The sequence below is a fragment of the Tupaia chinensis genome, unplaced genomic scaffold, assembly GCF_000334495.1.
Source record: "Tupaia chinensis unplaced genomic scaffold, TupChi_1.0 Scaffold145396_1, whole genome shotgun sequence".
Taxonomy (NCBI): domain Eukaryota; kingdom Metazoa; phylum Chordata; class Mammalia; order Scandentia; family Tupaiidae; genus Tupaia; species Tupaia belangeri.
Genome location: NW_006205257.1, coordinates 2,182,802 through 2,192,558, shown reverse-complemented (window position 1 = coordinate 2,192,558; position 9,757 = coordinate 2,182,802). Strand labels below are relative to the sequence as shown.

General features: G+C 44.0%; 1 pseudogene; it reads right to left on the bottom strand.

The window, feature by feature from the left end:
• The window catches only part of LOC102479583 (adenylate kinase isoenzyme 6 pseudogene), a 12,003-nt pseudogene extending 4,476 nt beyond the window's left edge, over positions 1 to 7,527 (bottom strand).
• Between the last annotated feature and the right edge of the window lie 2,230 nt (positions 7,528 to 9,757).

Sequence of the window (9,757 nt, the reverse complement as noted above, 5' to 3'; positions counted from 1 at the left end):
CATCCCCCCTGGGGGGTGATTTCTCACTTTCTATCTCTCTGTCTGTCTTTCTGGCAAGCGCACACGCCCTATAACAAAAACAAAACAAAACAAAACAAAAAAACACTTTTGAAAAAACCCACTATTTTTTTTTTCAATTTTTGAATGTAAGGTATTTTCTGGATTATCAGATCCTCCTATATCTTACTAATTTGCACATTTCCCTTCTCCCATCTAGGAGATGCAAAAAGCGCAGGCCTCCAGAGAAGTCTCCTCCATTGGAGCTGGGAAGTATTGCCTTTTTCTTTTTTTCTTTTTTTGGGGGAGAGGTTTTTGCTATAGGGCGCGTGCGCTCCCCAGAAAGACAGAGAGAGACATAGAGACAGAAAGCGAGAAATCACCCCCCAGGGGGATGGCCATGCCGCAATCTCTTCTCCTCCATTCTCCTCTCAGGATCTTGGGCATGCGTGCACACGCACCCAGCGTGAGTTTTAAGCTGACAAGTCCAGGATGCGAACCATGGTCGACAACGTGGGAGTCCAGCGACATAACCATTACGCTAACTGCTGCTCCTATGGGAAGTATTGCCTTCATGGACTATGACTAATGAAGTTTTTCTGCTCAGACTTCACCCTCCAGACCCCATTCTCAAGTGGGAGGGCACCCCCTGTATTTTCCTCTGTCTTTCTCTGTCTCTCTTTGTCTCTTTTGGTCTCTCTATGCCTTTTAATGTTTTAAAACATTTTTGAAGGTAAAGTATTTTCTTTGCTCTCACACCCTCCTGTATCTTACTGATTCACATCTTCCCCCATCCCACTTAGGAGTGGCAAAAAGTGTAGGCCTCCAGAGAAGACTCTTTCATTGGAGCTGGGAAGTATTGCTTTCAGGGACTAAGACTAATGGATATTTTCTGCTCCGACTTTACTCTCCAGACCCCATTGTAGAGTGGTAGGGCACCCCCTGTGTCTTTCTCTTGTCTCTTAAGTTTTTAATTTAAAAATTTTTTTCTTTAAGGTAAAGCATTTTCTAGTTCTCAGATTCTCCTTTATCTTTCTCATTTGCACCTTTCCCCCCTCCCATTTATGAGAGGCAAAAAGCACAGGTCTCCAGAGAACACTCTTCCATTGTTGCTGGGAAGCATTGCTTTTAGGTGGCACTCTTGTTTGCCTGGTGGTTTTCATTTTTTGCTTTTAAAAAAAATAAATAAATAAAATTTTTGAGTTTTTTTCCCCACTTTCTCTGTTTTCTTTTCCTTTTTCTTTTACCTTCCTCCCTTTGCTGCTCAGCTTCCACCCACTGAGTGTCTAGACAGGTCTAAGTGAACTATAGCCCAATATCTGAATACTTCAGAATATTCCTCAATTACCAGTGACTGCACACAAAGGGAGAACAACAGAATGGCAGGGAGGTTGCAGATCACTTCCTCCTGCACACCTCTGAATGCTGAGATTGAATTTTAAGAAATTAGGAAGAAACGTATAACCCATGAAATGATCAGAAACCACTGCAGAGGCACAAGGAATATGAGAAACCAAGAAAATACCTCTCCCCTAAGAAAAAGAATAACTCCTCTTCATCCACAGACAGTACAATGGAACTCATGGAAGTGTCTAATAAAGAAGTTAGAACATTCACAGTGACAAAGCTAACAGAGATGAAAGAGAAGAGAGACAAGGAACTCCAGAAGACACAGGTGAAATGATTCAGTGAGTTCCAGGAGGTCAGTAAATTCTTGCAAGATCTGAAAGAGGAAATACACACCATAAAAAAGAATCAAATGGAACTGTTAGAGATGAAGACTGTAATACAGGATATCAAAACCTCTCTTGAAAGTATTAAAAAGCAGATTAGATCATACAGAAGATCAAATCTCAGAGGTAGAAGACAAAAACCACTGGACTAGAAAAAGCCACCACTAAGTCTGGGAAAAATAACCCCCCAAATGAGAATAATATACCAGAAATACTAGATATCATTAAATGTCCAAACATCATCCAGATAATCAGTATCCCAGAAGACAAAGAGATTAGTAAATGCATTGATAATCTACTCTATGAAATCCTGAAAGAAAACTTTTCAAACCTAGAGAAACAAAGATCCAGACCCAAGAAATACAAAGGATCCCACATAGAATCAACCCAAGAAAATCTTCTCCAAGTCACGTTATAGCAAGATTGACCAAAACCCCAGACAAAGACAAGATACTAAGGTTGGCAAGAGAGAAATGTCAAGTTTCAAATAATATCCCATCTGGCTCACAGCAGACCTCTTGTTGGAAACAATGCAAGCAAGGAAAGAATGGGAAAATATATTCAAAGTGTTAACTGAAAAACAATTTCAACCAAGAATACTATACTTGGCAAGATTATCCTTTATATGATAAGAAAAGACAAGAACATTCTCAGATAAACAAAACCTGAAAGAATTTACTGACATCAGACCAGCTCTCCAAGAAGTTCTGAAGGGAATACTATACCATAAAAACTAAGAACAGACACACGGAAATAAGAATGAGAAAACATGGGACCAGCAGTTAGCGTAATGGCTATGTTGCTGGACTCCCACATAGTCGACCACGGTTCGAGTCCCAGACCCGGTGGCTTAAACTCACACCAGATGCATGTGCATGCGTGCCCAAGATCCCGAGAGGAGAATGAAGGAGAAGGGATTGCGGCATGGCCACCCCCCCTGGGGGGTAATTTCTCACTTTCTGTCTCTCTGTCTCTCTCTGTCTGTCTGGTGAGCGCACACAGCCTATAGCAAAACAAACAAACAAACAAACAAAAACTCTCCAAAAAGAAGAAAAAAAAAATTCAGAAACAACTAAGAAAATGGCCACTTAATGGTAGGGACAAGTCTGGAGTTGAATGTTATTTATCAGAATTTAAATGGAAAGATCGGGCCACAACAGAAGATAGAATACTAGAAACTGAACTAGTGAAATAGAATTTTATGACTTTTGACTAAAACATTACTGATTTCTTTCCATGCTCTGAAATAGATTCGTGTACCTACTATTTGAACAGAATCCTAACCTGTTTCCTGGCTTTAAGTCTTAAGTAAAGTTCTCTTAACATTTTTTTATTTTGATTTATTAAAAGCTAAACTGCCTTTCTTCAAATTAAAAAATATATTAAAAAGTACCTATTTAGGGACCAGCAGTTGGTGTAATGGCTATGTCACTGGACTCCCATGTACTCGACCACAGCTCAAGTCCCAGACCTCATGGCTTAAACTCATGCTGGGTGTGTGTATGTGCGTGCCCAAGATCCTGAGAGGAGAATGGAAGAGTAGGGATTGTGGCATGGCCAATTCCCCCTTAGGGGTGATTTCTCACTGTCTCTCTGTCTCTCTGGCAAGCGCACATACCCTGTAGCAAAAACCTCTACAAAAAAGAAAGCTATTTAATGACTAAAAAAAAAACAAAATAAATCTGATTTCTGTCTTTTAAGATTGCAAAGAAATCTAAGTCTAGTTTTTATATTTCTTTGTGATTTTATTTATTTATTTTAGAATTATTTATTTATTGTTATTATTTTAAAATTTGCTGTAAGGCACATGTGTTCACCAGAAGAGACAGAAAAAGAGAGAGAGACGGAAAGTGAGAATGCAAGCTGCCAGGTCCAGGACTCGAAATGTAGTTGACCACGTGGGAGTTCAGTGCCTTAACTACCATGCCACCTGCTGGCCCCTTGTGACTTTCTTGTTTTTTTTTTTTTTTAAATAGATATTTATTGGTTGTGTCACAGATCAGTATAGACATTTGAATTTGTACTCAATTCTTTTTTTGTTTTGTTTTATTTTTGTTATAGGGTGTGTTGCACTTGTTGGAGAGACAAAGAGAAACAAAGAGACAGAAAGCGAGAAATCAGCCGTTAGAGAGGATGGCCATGCTGTAATCCCTCCTCTTCCAGTCTCCTCTCAGGATTTTGGGCACACATACCCAGGCACCCAGCATCAATTTTAAGGCACCAGGTTCAGGATTCAAATCATGGTCGCCTATGTGGGAGTTCAGCAATGCAACTATTATGTCATCTTCTGGTCCCAATTTGTACTCAAGTTTTACCATATGTGTAAGGTCTAGGGGAAGGGAAAAGAAACATGGCGGAAACATTCCCACCAGCAGGAACTTTCCTGCCCTTCAGCATTTGGCACGCCTGCCAAAGTTGAACAGAAACAGCAAACTTCATTGGCCAGACAAGGACCTGTGGTGACCACCTATTGGACAACGGCCCTTTAAGAACGAGTAGCACCTACCCTGGGTGTGACTCCCTTGGCCTCTGACCAGGCCGAGGGGCCTCACCCGAGAGCTTTTGCAGAATAAATTATGTTGGTTTTATTAAACCCCAAGGCCTGACTCTGGTATTTTCATCCTTGCTGCCCTGATTTTGCCGCCATTCCCAAATCAAACCTAACAATATGTACCGAAAATCTAAAAAGCCATGTATCTTGACTCTTTTTTTTTTTTTGGAGAGGTTTTTGCTATAGGGCGCGTGCGCTTGCCAGGCAGATAGAGAGAGACATAGAGACAGAAAGTGAGAAATCACCCCCCAGGGGGGATGGTCACGCCGCAATCCCTTCTCCTCCATTCTCCTCTCGGGATCCTGGGCACACACGCACACGTGCCCAGCGTGAGTTTTAAGCCACCGGATCCGGGACGCGAACCGCAGTCGAATTTGTAGGCAAATTTTCCTTGTGCAGATATCAAGTACCATTGTCTTAAAATGCTGAAATGTATTACATGAGTCCCACCACATCACGATTTAGTATCATACACACTACATACTTCAAATTTCCAATCTTTCACAGCACATTAACCAAATTATTAGGGAAACTGGACTACCATGACCAAAGATGTGATAGAGTGCACACAATTCTGACGGAGAGCAAACATTAAGAAGTGGTTTTTTTTAGGAAACAATATTAATAAAAACCATAATAGAAGTAACTTAAAATATCTAAGACATATAAAATGCATGACTATGACTCCAAACTGCCATTTAGTATGCTTTGTATTTAGGATATAAAAACTACCCATCCCCAGGGCCGGCAGGTGGCATGGTGGTTAAAGATGCTGGATTCCCACATGGCTGACCATGGCTCAAGTCCCGGACCTGGCAACTTGCTTTCTCACTCTCTCTGGTCAAACTAAAAATAATAATGACAAATGGGATTAGGGGCCAGCAGGTGGCATGGTGGATGGGGCACTAGACATGGCTGACCACAGCGGTGGGGCACACCCACATGACTGACCACGGTGAGTACCAGACCTGGTGGCTTGCTTTCTCACTTTTGGGCTCTCTCTCTCTCTGTGTCTCTCTCTGGTCTAATGAAAATAAATGAATAAATAAGTAAAATTAAATGAATAAATTTTAAAAAGTTTTAAAATAATAGTAAATGGAATTAAATACATAAATATTAAAAAAAAAAAAAAAACTACGCACCCACTCTGACCTATGGAATGATAAGCAGACATGCAAGATAGCCAAAGCCTCCGGACCAGCAGTTAGTGTAATGGATATGTCGCTGAATCCCCATGTAGCTGACCATGGTTCGAATCCCAGACCCGGTGGCTTAAACTCACGCTGGGTGCATGTGCATGCGTGCCCAAGATCCCGAGAGGAGAATGGAGGAGAAAGGACTGCAGCATGGCCATCCCCCCTGGGGGGTGATTTCTCGCTTTCTGCCTCTCTGTCTCTCTCTGTCTTTTTGGCAAGCGCACGCGCCCTATAGCAAAAACCTCTCTATAAATAAATAAATAAGATAGTCAAAGCCTCCTATAAGTCAATATCCCACTATTTTCTGGTTATACTGAAAAATAAGCAATCAGTAAATGACTTTACCTAATAGTAATAATAATGAAAAAAGCATTTACGCTTTAAAAATGGGATGAGGTGGGATCCCTTCCTTCTTAAAAATGTTTCTAGAGCTACCAAAAAATGTGCATTTACAAAAAAGGTGATAAGAATATACCTAATGGGTTATGACATTACTCAGACTTGACTTCTTTTTCACCTGTTTCATCAGAGGGTGGACTCTCCTCATTTTTAGTTTCTCCATTTTCTTTTTTTAAATAATTATTTTTTCTTAAATAATTATTTATTAGGGACCAGCAGGTGATGTGGTGGTTAAGGCACTGAACAGTCCCACATGGTCAACCATGGTTCAAGTCCTGGACCTGGTGGCATGTTTTCTTACTCCCCCTACCCTATCTTTCTAGTCAAATTAAAAATAAATGGATGAATAAATAAAATTTAAAAAATAATTCTTTTATAAATTGTCAAAATATTTATTTAATTCCATTTGTTATTATTATTTCTTTATTTTAACCAGAGAAAGACAGAGAGAGAGAATAAAGAAAGGAAAAGTGAGAAAGCCAGCTGTCAGGCCCTGGATTAGAACAGTGGTCAGCCATGTGGGAATCCACATGTGGTTAAAGGGGCCAGATCCCAAATGGACCACCAGCAGTTTGAATCTTGGCCCAGGGGGGCTTGAAAAATAAGCCAGGCAGTGTGTGCAGGTGCCTAAAATCCCAGTGGGATGGAGAAATAGAGAAGGGACTGAGGCATGCCCTGTTGGAGGGCTGTTTTCTCCCTTTCTCTCTGTCTCTTTATCTCTCAGACGAGTACACATGTTCTGTGGCAAAGTGTAAAAAAGATATTGATTTAAATATATATATATATTTTAGTATTGCTATAGCATGACTCTCTCCCAGGACAGAGACAGAGAAAGGGAAAGTGAGAAATGGGGTGGGGGTGGGGAGGCACAACTACCTAAACCTTCATGCCACCTGCTGGCCCCAAACATATTTCTCTCAAGTTATTAAAATCTGGGGTTTATTTATTGATTGATATATTTGCTATAGGGTACATGTGCTAACCAAAACCGTCATCCAAACCCGAACCCTAGGCCTAATCCTCACCCCTGACCCTACTCCTAAACCTAAATCGCACCCTAATCGTAACCCTACCGTAAGCCTAACCCTAACTCTAACGCAGAAACCGAACATCAACGCCTAACCCTAACCGTAACACTAACCAAAACCGTCAACTTAACCAGAAAACTAACCCTCTCCCTCACTCCTAACACTGGCCCTGACCTTTATTCTAACCATACCCCCCCCCCTCCCGTAACCCGAATCGTAACCTAACCCTAGCCCCTACCCTAAGCCACACCCCTAATTCTGACTCTGACCCCAACCCAAAGGCAAACGCTAAGCCTTCCCCAACTGTGACCCTAACAGTCACCCCTAACCCTAACCCTCAATCTAACCCTACCCCTAGCCCTACCGTAACACTCACCCTGACCCTGACCCTATCGCCCAACCCTAACCCTGACCCCTAAACCTAAGAGTCCCCATTCACCCCGACTGAAGTCTAGCCGGGACCCTAACAAAAACCCTAACCCTCACCCCTACCCCTTGCCCTAAACTGAAATTTATCCCTAACACTCTTCCTCCTGTCACCAGAACCCGAACCCTAACCCTAGCCTTAAGCACTCAACCAAACACTACCTCATGGCCCTAACCGTAACACTAACCGAAACCATCGCCCAAAATAGAATTCCCGGCCTAATCCTCACCCCTGACCCGACTCCTAAACCTAAATCGCCCCCTAACCATAACCCTACCGTAAGCCTAACCCTAACTCTAAGCCTAATGCTAAAACCAAACCCCAACGCCTAAACCTAACCGTAACTAAACTCTAACCCTAACCCTAACCCTAACACTATCCCTAAACTCAAACCCTAACCCAAACCCTAGCACTATCCATAACACTCACCCTACCGTAACTCGAACCGTAACCCTAGCCCCTAACCCTAAAACTTACCCCTAACCCTGACCCCGACTCTAACCCAAACCCCAAGCCTGACCCTAACACTCACCCCTAACCCTAACCCTCAATCTAACTCTACCCGTAGCCCTACCGTAACCCTCACCCTAACCCTGACCCTATCACCCAACCCTAACCCTTACCCCTAAACCTAACGGTCACCCTTCACCCTGACTGAAGTCTAGCCCGGACCCAAACCCTCACCCCTCGCCCTAACCCGAAATTTAACCCTAACACTCCCTCTCCTGTCACCAGAACCCGAATCCTAGCCCTAACCACTGAACCTAACCCTAACTCCTGGACTAACCATATCACTGATGTAAACTGTCGCCCAAACCCGAACCCTAGGCCCAGTCCTCACCCCTGACCCTACCCCTAAACCTAAATCGCTACCTAACCGTAATCCTACCGTAAGACCAACTCTAACTCTATGCCTAACGCCGAAACCAAACCCTAATGCCTAACCCTAATCGTAACGGTAACCAAAACCGTCAACCTAACCGGAAAACTACCCAGAACCCGCATCCCTAACCCTAGCCCTGACCCTAAACTAACCATAACACTCTCCCTACCGTAACCCGAACCGTAACCCTAACCCTAGCCCCTAACCCTAAACCTCAACCCTAACCCTGACCCTGAACCCGACCCTAACCCAAACCACAACCCTGACCCTGACACTCACCCCTAACCTAACCTTCAATCTAACTCTCCCCCTAACCCTACCATAAACCTCACCATAACCCTCCCCCCTAAACTTAACAGTCACCCTTCACGCCGATTGAAGCCTAACCTGGACCCTAATCCTAACCCTAACCCTCACCTTTACCCCTCGCCCTAAACCTAAATTTAACCCTAACACTCCTGTCACCAGAACCCGAACCCTAACCCTAGCCCAGAGACAGAAAGCGAGATATTACCCCTAGAGGGGATGCCCATACCACAGTCCGATCTCCTTCATTCTTGGGATTTTCTCTTGGGATTGATTTTAGGTATGCAGGCACGCATGAGTGTCAAGCTGCCAGGTTGGGTTTCGGATTATGGTTGGCCATGTGAAAGTCTAGTGCCTTAACCACTATGCCACCTGCTAGCCTGTCTTTCAGTCACTAAAAAAGTGGAATGGAGAGAAATCCCCATTGCTTGGCCTAGACTGAACATCCCCCATGTGGGGCCTGCAGGTGGCATGGTGGTGGCGGGTGCTGGATTCCCACAATGGTTGACAGCATTCAGTCCTGGATCTGGCGACTTGCTTTCTCACTTTCCTTCTCTTGCTCTGTCCCTTTCCGGTCAAATTGAGATAGGTAAATAAATAGGTGAGGCTGAGTGAGATAATTCTAAGAAAAGAAAGAAATAAAGAACGCGAATGAAAAAAAAGGAATGAAAGAAGGAAGGAAAATCTAAAAAAACGAAACAAAAACCATCCCCGATGAAATCAGAACTCATCTGGTTCACTTGAACTTGGAAATCTGACACTGGCCCCTGGAACCTCCTCTCCTTCTCTTCCTTAGACCCTTGTTTAAGGGTGAAGGTCCTAGTGCTGGGGTTTCCGTTGGCTAGGTGTCACCAGGTCTACGCTTGCATTCCATTTCTACTACGCAGGTCACGTGCACCCGGGGGTACTGCTGCTCTAGGTCCAAGCCGTCCCGAGCAGAGATATGGTCCTGCTTTCAGGCAACTGTGACAGCCCTTGTCCCGCGAGAGTGACCCGGCTGAGCACAAGGGCAATCCAGCCGGTGCCTGCTCCCAGGGCGCCACGCACCTCCCACTAGCAGGCGTGGGTGAAGGCGGAACAGCCCAGTTGACCGAGTGCCTGAGCTTGTCCTGCGAGACAACAGCCCGGTCCTCAAGTTCGTAAGAGCGCCAAGGGTGCAGGGGTCGGTGCGGGGACAGTTGGCCCAGGACGCACAAAACTGAACCCGAGTCCGGAGGCCGAGGCCGAGCCTGAGCCC